We start from the raw sequence: 16517 nt of genomic DNA, 5'->3' as shown, positions 1-16517 counted from the left end.
TAACCATAAGGAAATAACGGGTGGTTTTCATAGAAGTGGGGGAGGGGAGGAGGGGAAGTTAGTAATGAATGGTTGTAAGAGGAATAGAGGGAAATGGGACGATTGCTGGGGCACACAAATCTAAATCATAAACACAGGCAGACAGGGGTGGTATTGACACAAAAGGCGTAAATAAAAGTGGATGAACACAAACAATACAATGGGTAAATATTTGAGGAAGAAAAAGACTGGACAAAAAGCAAGGTATATGAGGGTGATACACAAGGTGGGGTAACACTTAGATGGAAAATATGACAAGATACATGGCAGATGGTACACCTGTCCGGGTGGCCAACCTACACAGACATCATCATCACTGTTGTGGATGATGTCATGTACAGGCTGTACCACCGGAGGCCCAGAAATCAGAGGCCCAACTAGCCACACCAGGAGGCACTCCATTAATTTGAGATGGGTGTCCAACTGTTTGCAAATGACATATATCAACAGCCTATGCATTTTGCCAGATGACCACAAGAGACAGTCTTCAGACCACTACACAGAAGAGGAGCCTCTGCAGTCCCTCCTGTATAGTGGCCACAGAGGCCACCAGTGAGCCAATGTGTCACCTTCAGTAGGCTGGCCTCCATACTTCTGCTGAGAGGCAGGTTAGGCAATTCCTATCAAACCAGCACCAGAAGTGTTGACCTGCATAGGCTGAAGTGATCACTGCTGCTCCTGCTACAACTGAACTTGCAGAATAACGAGAAAACAAAGAGAGAACACATTAGTATGCTCAAATATGTTACGCATACTATTAAAACTTCAGTACAGTAGTGCACATGACGTATGCACCCTGCCAAAGGAAACTCTACTTTTGCCTCCTCGAACATCCTTCCATAATTTCTTTCTCTGCTCCTCAGCTGCTATAAGACAAAGTAGAAAAACTGATTACAGCGTTGCCCCATAGAAAGACATGCAGTAAAACTCTAGTTGTGTGTCCCTAACCTCTGCTTCCCACTGGCTAAGCAGATCAGGGTGATATCACCTGAAGTCACTGCCATGATGCCAGCAATGCTCACCAGAATTGGTGATGCTAGTGGCATCACTAACCATTCTGGCAAGTACATGAAGGGCATCAACCTTCTAGAAAGAGCCATCACAATGACCCAGCAGGCACTGATGAAAGTCTCTGTGGAAGAAGAACAAAAAAATGTTGCTCCCTTTTGGGCACTACATAGGATCCCTGCTGTTCCCAGCTCCTGAAGCAGCAATAGTCATTCAGACAAGCACACTCACGGACCAAAATGGTAGCCTCATGTGGACAGATACACATCTGGACAAGATGTGACCTGGATTAACATGGTACTATGATCTTCTCAGATGATGCATGAGCATTGAGTGCCCAGCCCTGGAACAGGCAGGGACAGCAGGGTAGCACCACTTGTGGTAATGGCAGGCTGAGTTAAGGCAGCAGGTCAGAGACAGCTCTAATGAATCCCCTCATTGACATCATTGCTACAGAACTGGCATGTTAAAAGTGGTGTTGATATTCTGCGGAAGACTGTGCTAATACTTAAAACTGTGGAATCAAGAGTTTATTTCATTAGGACTTTGAAATGGATGGAACAGGCATGCTGAAGGATGACATATCACTACACTGTACTGAACATGGGTTCTGACACTGTGGTTGCAAGATATTCTAGGTGAGGAGCAATGGAAAAACAAGGTGGCCACAGCACCACTTGGCTGTGGAGATGCATGGCCGAATTACACACTTGTTGCAGCAACAAATGCTTTGCCTAAAGGTAAGCTGCCCTTCAACACATTAACTACATGCACATTCGCAGTTAACAAAGTACAGTAGTGTAAGTACAGGAATGCACAGTACAAAGAAACGCTTCAGAGCATTAGTATACTGTAGCTGTGAATGTCTTTGCATAATGAACATGACATGCAAAACACTGTAGCGACAAATTTTTATATAAGATTACAGCATTTAAAGGTTTAGATAATAACAGGTTTTATATCAACAAGCACTTTGTAAACACATGCATGTGAAATTTAGTCAGTGTGGCCTAGCCATTATCTGCAGTAATATAGCTATAACTTTTTAAGAGATTGAACAAATGACAGGAGAAAGATATAAGGCAAATGCAGGGACATTCTGCAAAATCATGGACAATTGAAAGGTAAGCACTAATGCCCTGCAGTCACAGACAGCTGCTGTATTACACATTTATAAAGTAAATCATTACAGAGAGCATGAGATTTATGGCAACATGCATTTCCTGTCCACATTGCAGCAGCAGCCCTTAAGACCTTCCTGTAGGCACCAACAGGAATGCCCACTGATGTAGCAAAAATGCAAAGAGGGCATAACACAAAGTTGCATGTTGAAATATATAAATAAATAAATCCAGCTTAGCTATATCTAAATCACTGTATCATCTTCCACATGTAAATTTGAAACACAAGGTGTTCCAACAAAGGTATTATGCTTCTGCACCAATGACATACTCTAATGGACACAAAAATATACCAGATAGAAGCAGGACAGAGAGGCTTACCTAAGTAAATGTAAGCAGCAGCAAAATATATCAGGCAAGGAAATCTGATTGGCCAATACACCAGCCATGCATTTAAAGTAGAAGTAGACAGTAAAGGTACAGTCGATGGAGAGTAACATCAAGGACATTGCACCTTGTCAGCACTTTTCAGCACATTGTATGACTGTCCTAAAACAGTGCCCAACTGTAACTAAACTCTTACTGACATAGTAGCTACCAGCAACACATTGTCAAAGAGGGGCAAATGGATCAAAAGGGTCCAGCATTAATTACTGAAGTTCACTCTGCATCTGCTAGTCTGCATAACATTTTATTACAGTTTATAGGTGCCTCACATCTGCAATCAGTCCATAATTTACACAGGTATGCAGGTGAGTACAAGGACCACAGACATCCAGCAGCAGTGCATACATAACAGGAAGACCATGACTGATGGGTAACCTAGCACAAATACTGCAGCAATGATGGGTGATCCTGCCTCTGACTACAGACAGGGATAAGTAAGTTGGCAAGAAGTATAGTACAGTGCCCAGCCAATGTGGGAAGACACAGCTAGTGCTGGAGGGCTACTTATATCGTCTGAATGGGCAAGGATATATAGAAGATGGTGTGCATGTATCGAACAGAGAACAAATTTCTACATATGCACCTATTAAATAGATGACACTGTAGAAAGTCATCCCACGTTGGCATGGTTTGGATGTGTGCCAGGCTGAGAATGATGGGAACTGACTGGATGTTGCACCAAAGCTGTATTGGTTATACCCAGGGCATTTTAAACCACTTGACAGCTGAGAGAGTGGAAGTCCTTCCTGTTGATGTATCTGATGTACTCTGGACCAAGTGGGACCTTGATGGCAGTGGTTGTAATATCAGTGGCTCTCAGGACCTCAGGGAAATGGGTAATTTTGTAGAAGGCCTACATAGTGGTGGCTCTCTCCTTTGTAGGCCTTAAGGACAATATATGCTTCTCCATGTGCTATAGAATAATACTAAAGAATTGGTGTAGTATAAGCTAGGCTGACATACATGATTTTCCTAGCATGTCACCTGTAGGTCACTGAAAGGTCCCTGAAGCTAGTATAGTTAAAGCTGCACATATTTTAGTGCCCACTTGGATGGACTGTTCACACATACCCCTTAATTCTGCATGTGGGTGACACGATTAGACAAGCTTCAATATGGTATCCCTGTGCACACAAAAGTAGTCCATGATCAGCTGATTAGCCAGGTGGTGGTGGTGGTAGTGATAAATAAGGAGCAGAGGGTGCCATCTCCATTGGCATGCCATATTGTGGGTACTGGCTTCAACAGTGGCCACAATCATGTGCTGCTATGCTATAGCTACTTCTATTGCAAAAATTCTAGAATTCTGTACATGGCAATTCCTGGCATTTTAGAATAGGTGACCAACATGCTGTAGCATGCCTGCTTTATATATTTCTGAATGGCTACATTTTGTTTGATAGCATCATTTGCATATTTGTTGTCTCTTATTTGTGTCTGGAACCTCATTTTTGCATCATTATGCAGTCATTTGCACCTGTTATATTCCAAGCTGTTTTTTTTCCTTAACATAACTGCTTTACTTGTGTCTCTCAGTTGCTTCTTCCCTGCATGTCAATGCTTCTTGTTATGTTTTGCAAAAAACAATATACTATCTAAGAATATTGGCCACTGTGAGTATATCAATCTTGTTAAAATAGTTTAAAAATTCTAGCAAAAATACACTAAGATGAGAACCAAGGCCACACTCCCATCAGGCAACTATGGAGAGTTAAAGATATTTAAACAGTAAGAAAATATTTACAACTTCCCTCTACAAAAACAAAGTTTTAAGCTTTATTTTTAAAAGTTAATTTGGGCATGGGTTTTAATTTGTAAAGGAGAGAGTTTCAGTTTTACGGTCCTTAGACCAAAATGATCTAAAACAACACTACAGTATATGGAAAGGACAATCTAGGTGCATAGATAATATAAAACAGGATTTAAATGATATTTTAAAGTGTATTCATCATGCTCTAAAGCAAATGTAACAAACCTTTGGAGTTGGATATATAGATATAACACCCTAACCATATACAATACCAAATTATACAGTTTTGAAACAAAAAAGTGTGTTGTTTTTGCATTTTATTTTGTTGGAAAGGACAACCCCCAAAGTATTTTTTCAGGGCTGGAAATCTGCCAAGACATCATGAAAGACTGAACCCACAATGGTTTACTACCTAAATTAATGTATAAACTACTGAAGTTCTATGTAAAATGCACCAGAAGTAGTTTCTTCCTAGCAAAGCAAGTTGTTAACCAGTTCTTGCAGATGGAGCTTGTCACGTTGAAAATTAACACATGATGATAGATACAGTAGTGAAACCACAATATAAATAAGACACAGCTCTTGTAAAGAGGTAAGTTATTTTAATTATCTGCAATACTTTGCATTTCTATATAAATCTTTGCTCACTACCTCCCATGACATCATGTGGGTGTGGTTATAGAAAGAAATGAGTAAACAGTGAAACTAAAAAATCAAACAGTACGCTATACTCTTTATTTTTTGCAAAATCACTTGCAACTTTATCATAAGGAGTACCACAGGAAAATAAATTAATTGCAAAGCAAAGATGCTTTCAAACATGACGAGTGCACTTTAAAACATTTTATTGTAAACAGTTTTTAATAATCTAAAAAGATCAAAATGTATCAATGCATAGATTATTAATGACTAATTTTGGTTTTAGTATCACTGGAAGCAATCTAGCTTCAGCTTGAGTGTAACAGTGATGCTGCAGTTTGGGAGATAGTCTAGCAATTAGCGCACAAGATTAAGGCTATGAGCTGATAAGCGGTTTCCTGTGGTACAGAGTTTGATTAATTTGGCCATCATTTGCCTACTGTGCCCGCTTGAGCAAGTCACTTATCCAGGCAGTACTTTTGGGCAGTTGGACAATTGGCTTGGCTCCTCAGTGGTATCCTGAACCACATGCTTAGTGACAACATATGACCCTAGTATTGGACTTCTAAGATGGCTGCACATTGAGTGCCAGCTTAATTCTAGCCCTCCCAGTGGGAAAACAGAAACTCAGCAGAGAAGACCAATACACTTTTGTGTTTCTGGCTAAATTTCAGTAACTGGCTAGTAAGTCCACTGCCTGGATGCCAAGAAAAATGAAATATGGAGAATCTGAAAGGAAATGAGCTACAAAAGGTGAGGAAAACACTGACTTGGAAAAGTTCTACAGCTGTTCAGCAAAAGGCAGTGCAAGCTCCAGACATTACTTCCAGTAACCCAAAGGAAAGTATAAGACAACTGCACACAGACCTGATTAAAATAAATGAAACACTGATGGAGTATATCAACTCAAACAACAAATGGCTGGAAAAATGGAAAAATCTTTAATCAGATATTCCAATGAGGTGATAAAAGTGCAAAAATCAGAGGTCAAAATGAAGAAAAGGCTGGCTGAATATGAGACTGCTCAAGAAGAGATGTTTCAAACAATAATAAAATTAGAAGACAGACTATGTAGAGAAAACCTGAGATTTTCAGCTGTACCAGAGAAGCTGGAAGGAACAGACTGTATTAATTTTATGACAACACAAATAAGCAACTGGACTGGTATTCCACAGCAGGAGTTGTTAGTTGAAAGGGCACACATCATGTGTATGCTCCAAACCTGGCTATGAGAAAGCAACCTGAACCTTTAATAGTAAAGATGCAACTCTACCAGTAGAAGGAGTTGATTCTGACAAAACTGTGGCAGAAGCAAAAAGTACTAAAAGTAAGAGACATCAGAGGAGTAAATGTATTCCAGTATTCAGGGAATGTCAAGAAGCAGGCATGAGATTCAAACTGCTGTACTCAGCTGTCTTCAAAATATTGTTCCCTGGAGGCACAGAATCATTTTTTGATGAAGTACATGCTAAGGAGGAAATACAAAAGTTTGTCCAACAAAAAGTAATCTATGAAACAGAAGGAGAGTCTGTTTCCTGTTATTCTGGTAACAAAGACCACAGAGGGACAGTGCCAGTGAAACCTTTTCCAATGTTTCAATGGAAAATGCTGGAGAAAAGTAAGTGAGCACAAGAACTGACTAGAAGAATTGAGAGTACATTGGAAATGAAGCAGAGACAGGATTTGGGAGATGGAGATGAGCATGAATAAAACTAGTAACTTGGAAATTGACAAATGTGGGATTACAAAGCAATAATTATATTTTTTGAAATATGACAGAACAAAAAAATCTGGAAATATTGGACTTTTTGGATTTTGTTGGACTTGAGGGGGACTCTAAAGTATATGCCCTACTTCATGTCATTAATGTTCAGAAAAATACTTGGGGAGGAGAAGAGGAGGGAAGGGAGAAAGTTAACTGTAAGTTAAACAAAATTATTTCTTAACAGTATTATTTTTATAGTGCAGTATTTTCTTTGCATGCTATAAAGTAAAGTTTTTTCAGTTAGTTTTAAGTGTAATGGGGATACTATTGTAAACTGGTGTTCCTGTTTTTTTCTTTTCTTTCTCCCTTCTTCTCTTTTTTTCCTTGTTCAGTTTTAAGAAATATAAGCACTGCAAAGTAAAAAAAGAAGAAGAAGAAAAGTATGGTTAAAAGAGCATGACAAAATCAAAATTAATGTGCTTTTTCTCATTATTGCATGAGGGAGGATTGTTGACAGGATTGGGGCCCTTGGCTTGATCTAGTAACAAGTTTTAAGAAAAAGCAAGTACATTAAAAATATTGAATATTATAAGGATTTTTTCTAGTAAATAAATGTATGCTTAGTGGCAAATTTTGTATCTGGTCCTTATGTCTCCATGGAGACAATCTGATAAAGTGAAATTGACTACAATCTGATAAAGGGAAATTGACTAGAAAAAAAGAGAGAAATTGGCTAGGAGATAATGTTCTCTGAAAACATTCAGGTGTTTTCCCAGCTGGAGAACTATAAAGCTAAGGCAAAACCAAACAGTACTTAATAGAAGCACAGGCTGCACCATCCATCTTAGCATGGATAACCTTTCTTTTAGGTTAACTCAAGTTTATGAGTGTGGTTGTCAGTTTGGGACATTTGTTCCTATTAGGAGAATAAAACTTCAGTATTTGAAGGTGCACATAGTTTTGTGTGTTAGTATTAAGTTAATAGGTTTTAGGGGGTATTGGGGAGTGTTTTTTGAGGGCTTTCGGTAAAACAAAAAGTGGGCTCAAATTGATATAACAAGAAACAACTGTATAAAAGTGTAATCTGCCAAACAGTGTATGCATGTAACACAAAAGCTGGAACTAGACATTTAACTAAAAAGATGTTGCACATAAAAAGTGGGAATAATAACTTATTAATACAATGGTGCTTTTTTGCAATATCTTTAAATGTCAATGGTCTCACGGATAAATACAAAAAAGAAACCATAGTGAATTACAGTATCACACAAAAACTTCTACAACACCTTCCTAATATCGGCTGCACCCCATTCACTCACCAATGGTTTAATAGCTACCTTACTAACAGGCAACAATGTCTAAAATGGCAAAATACTCTATGAGAACACCAACCCAACCAAACTGAAGTACCACAAGAGTTTATATTTGGACCTTTACTCTTTAACATATTTACCAACAGGCTTCACACTGCTTCTCCTCTTAGCTCTATTATCCAGTATGCAGATGATACTATCATCATCTCCTCCTCAAATAACCTCCAACACATCCAACAAATAACCCAAGATACCTTCACTGCAACTGAAGCCTGGTTAACTGAATCACAACTACTACTTAATGCCAAAAAACAAAGCTTCTACTCTTTGCAGCAAAACCCCTCTCACTTGATTCTCACTTTCATATTTTCTCCCAAAGAAACACAGAAACTGAAATAGTATCCCATGCTAAACTAATAGGTATTACCATTGACAATAAACTTACATTTGAATGCCATATTGGCAATGCCATTAAAAAAGCACTGCAAATTAGGAGCCCTATACAGACATAAACATTTAATGGACAGCACCACCAAAAAAGCCGCCACCAACACTTAATTGCTCCCCTCTCTATTATACGGTGCCCCCATTTTTTCTAATCTGCACTCATCTCTATAAAATAAGCTCCAGTCCTGCTGCCATAAAAATGCCAAATTTGCCACAGGCAGCTCATACCACTCACATCACTGCCAAGCCTTAAAATAATTAAACTGGCTACAATTTCCACATCACTTTAACCTCATTCAACTGTCCATAACACACAAAATTGTCTACAATCCAAACAACTGTCCTGTTCTTAAGGACATTTTAATACCCTGTAGCCCCACCAGAACCATTCACTCTGAAAATAAACAACTCATAACTGTACATGTACCAAAAAAAAGAGCCAGACACTGCCTTTACTCATACACTGTCACTAAACTTTGGAACTCACTTCCAAACAGCATAAACACCATTAGTTGCTTCAATAAATTTAAACTCACCCTAAAGAACTACCTACTAAATACTAAAATCTGCCCCTGCATCTGTCCAAATAAATAAACATCCTACTCTCCTTAAGCCTTCCTCTAGCTTACCCCAATCTTTATCCATCAAAACCAGTAGGAAACTCTTTTCGATCTATAACTTATTTTAAACAACTCTCACTAATTTTAACTATCATTCTAATCCCACACCCCTTTAAAACTACCCCACTAGTGATTTTTCTTTCCCTTTATTAATTCTTTTAACTTAACACTACCCCTTGAGTGATCTTTTCCTTTCTTAACTTTCAACCTATTTCAATATTTACAAAAAAGAGTGTGTGTACATATATATATCTTGTAAATTACTGTTTTTCTCTCTGATGTTGTAACTTCCCACAATTTATTAGTCTATTTCTCATTTTGTTATATTGTACTGTAATTTATGTACATTCTGTAAATTCTTGGAAAATACTGTGCAATCATAATGTGTTTGTGGAGCTTTTTCCCTGGGCCTCCACTGAAAATAGGCTTTTCTCCCAGTCGGACTTTCCCGGTCAAGAAATGTCAGTAAATAAATAAATATATTTAAAGAATGAGTGCAAATACCTATGCTACAGCAGACACACTTAGAGAGAACTGAAAATGTGAATATAACAAAGAAAGGTTTTCAATATGGTTATTCAGCAGAATACCTTGGACAAAGGAAAAAAAGGAATACTTATATTAATTGCAAGAGGAGCTTCCATAGTGATAGAAGAAAAAAATGATTTGTATTCCACCTAAAACTGCTATAGTGGAGCTCAAGAACATTCTGGGAGAAATAATCAGCTTTCAGCAAGGAATATTACTTGTAGGTAAGTACTGGAATTTGATTTGCAGCAGTGAAGATGTCTGGGGTCCAGAAGGGAAAGTATAACAAAGAAGGGTAGGCTTCTGAAGAAATGTATGAAAATATTTGACATGGAAGATGTGAATTCAATAGTAGGAGTTCAGAGTGAATTTACATATTATTCTCCAAGATGCAAAACCTGGGCTAGGCTAGACAGAATTTGCATTTCACAGGAACATGTGCATTTAATTGAAGGTCTTGATATGCACCAAATAACTATTTCAGATCATGTGCCTGTAATAACTAAATTAAAAACACAAGGTAATGAAATAAAAGATGAGACACTGGCACTTTTCCAGCTATCTGTGGAAGAGAGAGGAATTTAAGGAATGGGTAGCAGAAATTATTCAGGCGCTATTAGAAAAGACAGATTTTTTTTCTGAAAATATAGCTAAGGAGCGGGATAAAATTAAAGTGGAATTTAAAAATAGGGTGGAAATAAAAGAAAGGGAGATATGGTTAAAAAGTAACAAGAATTATTTAGAGGGACTAGCAAATGTTAAAGTATAGCAGAATGGGGGAATTTCACAGAACAAGAAAAGGATCAACTGCAGAATGCTAAACAGAAAATAAGGGATTAATATGCATGAACCAAGAATGAAAAAAATAAGGCTCCAAGAGGTAAAGCAGAAGTGTTTAATCACGGAGTTCACCACAAAACACAATCCAAGTTAAGAGCTTTCACACGGAACACTCCCAGACTTCATCAGAACAATAATTGCAACAAACCACCATCTTTTTAACTTAAAAACAGCTAATCGCAGTGATTTTAAATATTAACTCTGTATTGCTTCACAAGTTAAAAACATACCAAATAAACAAAACATGTACATTTGTTAAAAATCAATACCATAATTTGGGGTCTGAACTGTCTGCAAACAGCTAATGTTAACTTTGAGTATGTGTCTACCTGTTTGAGCCAATATTCATTTTTCCCCTTTAGAGCACTCTGCTTTGGCTTGTAAGCAGCCCCCCCCACACACACACACACTCATCTTCCACTTTCTCTCTTATTCCCTTTTGTTAGCAAATAGTATCCATAACTGATCAATACTGTGTGTTTGTTAATTTAAACTGAGACCACAGTAGCCTACTGATACAAGGTTATCCTGTTTTTCCACCTGAGAAATGGTTAAGAAATGACGTACAGTTTCAGAGCAGTCCTTGGTCAATTCTGATTGTTTCTTAAACACAAACTTGTCTTTGCTTTGGCTCATTAGCAGCAGTACAAAAGAACTGCCGCTCACACCCTTGTTCTCACCCTCCCCCTTCCCTGATTATTACCTTAAGCCAATAACAAAGTTAATAAATATTATCTGTGGCAGGCACCATTTTTAAAACTACAACCACCCTTTGTCACTATCATATGTTCATTTACCAGTTTACTCTGTTACCTGATTGTTTCCAGCCCCTCATAAGAGCTACTAACAGGGTCTCTACGCGCTCCGCTCCCCAGTGGTCCTACCTTTATTACAGACACAAACCCCTCCCATCTTTCCACTAGCCAACCACAGTACTAACCCAAAACTATCTCCTCCATCTTTCCACTACTATCACACCTCCTCAACTAACATGTACAAGCATACCTTACCTGTGCTCACTGCATGCACTCTCCTTGCATATCTTACATCCTACCAAAGCTCCATCATTCCCCCACTCAACCACTACCACTGTACTACTACTCACACCACCACTCATGTCTCACCCTCACTCAGCTCCCCTCCCACCAACTCAAGAACTATCCCTATGCACCCCTCACATATTCTACCAACTATATTACTCAAACATAAAGCATCCCTACAACTTAACATAGTAACCCTCCCACCATACCTATTACCCACAGAGCACAATCATAAATTTTCCCTAATAATCAAACACATTCAAAAACTGAAAAAAACTAATAACCTCGTGCATATCAAAACTAGCCCTAAGCGGAGACTTCCACCCCAACCCTGGTCCTACCATCTCCAACCCCAATCCTCATAATCAGACTAGAAACCACAACTTATCCCATATCACAGCCAATAGAAAGCCAAGTGACTTCCTTCTACTAAGCCTAAATATTAGAAGTATATCCAAGAAAGTCCATGAACTCCATGCCACCATAGACTTGTACTCCCCAGATATAGTCATCCTGACAGAAACCTGGCTAAAACCTCACATTACCAGTGAGCAAATACTCCCTACCGGTTACGGCATACTAAGAGTAAACCGACTAAACAAGAAAGGAGGTGGTGTAGCTATAATATTTAAACAGCATCTAAACATCCAGATCATAAAATCATCCGCTCCACAAATAGGCAATGAAGAAATAATATATACCAACCTCAAAATAAACCAAAACAAACCATCAACATAATTGGATGCTACTTCCCACCTGGCCAGAACATCCCTCCACTAGAAAACCTCCACAGCTGGTCTACCCACCATCTCCCCCAAGAAACTATAATTTTAGGTGATTTCAATATTGACTGGCAATCCTGTTCTGGCAACCATCCAACCCATCATGTAAACCCTCATGGCTTCACCCAACTAGTCCAGTCGCCAACCAGGATAAATAAAAACTCCAGCAAGCACACTACCCTGGATTGGATACTAGTCAGTAAGAGCCCCCAGTCATATATAACAGGTTGCTTATCAGATAGCTTCAGTGATCACTCCCCAACATTCCTACTCAAAAAATACTTATACCAAGCTAAACCTGTCATCTACCGTCAAATACGTAAATAACTAAACTTTAACCCACTCACATTCATCTCATCCCTCAAAGAATGTAACTGGCATCCTCTAAAGTAACTCAGTCTTGATGACGCAGTTGAATTTTTTAATACTACCTTCCTGAGCATCCTTAATTACCACACCCTCATATGATTTTCCAGAACCAAAGCACAACCCCCCCCCCCACCCCCCATGGCTACATAAAACCACTAAGTCAGAAATGAAAAACAGGGATAAAGCCTGGGAGCACTGGCGCAAAACCAAAACTCCCTAAACTAGACAGAAATTCCTAGAACTACGCAATAGAGTCAAAAAGCTAATAAAACAGGACAAATTCCAATACTACCAGTCTGCCCTAGACTCCTCCCAACACAGCCCCAAACAATTCTGGTCCTCCATAAACCCCATCCTCCACCCAGGTAAAGTCAGTACCCCTTCTCTTAACATCCCTCACTCCTCCGAAAATATTGCTACCTCATTCAACACACACTTCACACAAACCATACTATCACTAGCTAAAAACAACCCCCCTCCACTCCAACCCACACCTTCAACTAGTAATCGCTCCACTGCCTTCTCTTTTTCTCCTCTACCTACCTCCAACATAAAAAAAAAACTCTTAACTAAACTTAAGCCCACCAAATTAGCAGCAGACAACCTCCCAAGTGAATACCTACAAATCACAGCTGATGCTCTGGCCTACCCAATATCCATCTTGATTAACCGATCTCTGTCAGAAAGTTAAGTTCCCACACTGTGGAAAGTATCACATATAATTCCCCTCCACAACGCCGGCCCCTCCACAGAACTAACCAATTACCGCCCCATAGCTATTCTCTCTCCACTCTCCAAATTACTAGAGAGATGCATACACTCTCAGGTCTCAGACTAACTCCTTACTAACAACCTCCTTTCCAATACTCAGCATGGTTTCCGACCAAACCATAGCACCACCACTGCCTTACTCTCCTTTACTAACACTATCCTTCCACATAAAAACAATGGCTATCTCTCCTTTGCCACTTTCCTAGACCTATCTAAAGCATTTGACATGGTCCCACACAAACAACTCATCTTTGTACTCAGTAACCTATCCTTCTCTCAATCAATCACCAACTGGTTTCAGAGTTACCTGTCTGACCGCCAACAATCCGTTGTATGGCAGAATGACATATCTCCTCAACTACCTGTCTCCATAGAGGTTTCCCAAGGATCCATCCTTGGACCCCTACTCTTCTCTGTTTTCACCAATAATCTAACCTCTGCCACCAAACATGGCACACTCATACAATACGCAGATGACTCAGCCATCATCTGCTCAGCCCAGTCCCTACCCAAACTGCAAAAAGTCACACAGGAAGCCTTTTCCTCTGTTGAAACTTGGTTATCCGATGCCCAATTAATACTCAACCCAAACAAAACTAAACTACTCATCTTCCAACCCACCAAACATACTCAAAACAACTCTCACTTTAACATCACGGCAAAAGACAACACCACTATATACCCAACTGAACACACCAAATTGCTAGGAGTGGAAATAGACAATAAACTAAAATTTGACATTCACATATCCATGTCCATAAAAAAAGTCCACAAAAAAACTAGGAGCGTTATACAGAAATAAGCAACTTCTCACCAAAGCAGCAAAGATTTCAATAGCAAATTCCCACCTTATCTCCACCCTGCTTTATGCCTCTCCAATATATACCAACCTAAGGCAATGCGATCTAAACAAGCTAGAGACCTGCTACAACAAAATCGCCAAATTTGCCACAGGGGCATCCTACCGTAGTCACCACTGTCTCTCGCTTGCTGAACTGGGCTGGCTTGAACTCCCTCACCTCCTTCAATGGTATCAACTCTTACTCGCCCACAAACTAGTAAACCATCCACTAAATGTCCCATCCCTCCAGAATCTACTCCAACCCTATCGCACCACCAGACCACTAAGAATCAGCAACAAAAATCACTTGCAGATCACTAAAGCCAATAACTCTGCTGGTGAAGCATTATTCTCTTGCACCATAGCCAAGTTATGGAACTCCCTCCCACCCACAATTACCTCCATACCATCATGCACCCACTAGAAAACTTTACTAAAAGCGCACATAAAAACATGCTGGCTATGCCCTTGCAACTCCCACTCTAATATCACCCACCTCATCCAACCACTACCTTTCTTTCCACCCCACTAACTACCTTGATTATAGTAAGCTCAGATGCTCATAAGCCTTGTACTTATTATACAGCAGGAACTTCTTATTGTAACATTTGTTAATGTCTGTTATGTACTTCGCAGATAAAGATTCTAGTTGTCTACTGATGTACTATGTTCTTCATCTGTAAATATGTTTGTAATTAATTGCTATGTTAATCAAATTGTTAATCGCTATGTAATCCAATGTAACTACTGTCTGTTTATTTTAACTGTGGAGCTTTTCTCCCCGGGCCTCTGCTGAAAATGGACCTACGTCCAGTCGGACACTCCCGGTCAACAAATGTAAATAAATAAATAAAAAGAATAAATAAATAATGAAAATACTTATTTAAATAACAAACCTAAGTTATAGTAAATATGTTTTAAATGTATGTTAATTTATTATTTAAATAAGTATTTTCATTATGGTATTGATTTTTAACAACTGTACATGTTTTGTTTATTTGGTATGTTTTTAACTTGTGAAGCAATACAGAGTTAATATTTTTAAAAAAGGGGGGTTGGGTTTTGTATCACTCTGACTGGCTATTTTTAAGATAAAAATATAGTCGTTTGTTGCAATTATTGTTCTGATGAAGCCTGGGAGAGTTCCGAGTGAAAATGTTTAACTTGGTTGTGTTTTGTGGTGAATTCTGCGATTACACACTTCTGCTTTACCTCTTGGAGCCTTATTTTTCCGTTCTTGGTTTGTGGTTTTATCAGGAGATTAATATGCACGAGTTTAGAAAGATTGCTGTTAAGCAACTCTTTTTGATAATAACTACACCATAAAAACTTTTAGAACAACAACCCAGGCAACAGAAAGTAGGTAACAAGAGATCTTGTAGCGGTATTAGAAATATTTCAGAAATTCTATGAAAGTCTGTATAAACCAAAGAAAAATGGAAATCAATCAATAAAAAGTACAAATGGAAATGTTTATAGAAAAATTAAATATGCCAAGGTTAGAGGTAGATGAGGCTCAACTGCTAACAGTTAGGATAGGAGGAGATGAGATAAAAATGCTGATGCATAACCAATCTACAGGAAAGTCCCCAGGAATAGATGGTATATCTATGGAAGTTTGGAAGTTAGGAGGGAAAAAACTGATAAGGATCTGGAAGGTTTTGTTTAACAGTATTTTAAGAGGAGGAGAAGTACCAACACCCTGGAAGAAAGCGGTGGTCACTGTAATACCTAAAGAGGGTAAAGATCCATCAGATCCAGCTTCATACAGGTACATTTCAATACTAACCCATAATTATAAAATGTTTATGTCTATAATCACTAAAACAGTGGCAAAAATGATACCAAAAGTAATAGATATGGATCAGTGTGGTTTTGTGGTATGGAAGCAAACATTTTACAACATTAACAGACCACTGATGATCCAGAGGGAAGCAGAATGTAAAAAAATAACAATGTTGTTGGTGGGTCTTGATGCATAGAAAGCATTTGACAGACAAAGCTGGGACTTTATGAGCAGGGCAATGGAAACATTTGCATTCCCTGATAAAATTATAAGGTTAATTAGGAGGATATATGAGGGATTGGAGGTGAAAATTAAAGTGGGTGGGGTCCTCTCTGATCATTTCTGCTTGAGCAGAGGAACCAAGCAGGGATGTTATCTTTCCCCTTTGTTATTTGCATTATATTTAGAACCATTGCCAAAGAAAATAAAGGTCTCATGAAATCAAGGAAATAATTAGTATGGTTGTCAAGA

Source organism: Protopterus annectens, chromosome 13.part0 (genome assembly GCF_019279795.1).
Source record: "Protopterus annectens isolate FY-2018-M chromosome 13.part0, PAN1.0, whole genome shotgun sequence".
Taxonomy (NCBI): Eukaryota; Metazoa; Chordata; order Ceratodontiformes; family Protopteridae; genus Protopterus; species Protopterus annectens.
The sequence above is the reverse complement of the archived record's forward strand: the minus strand, read 5'-3'. Positions refer to the sequence as shown.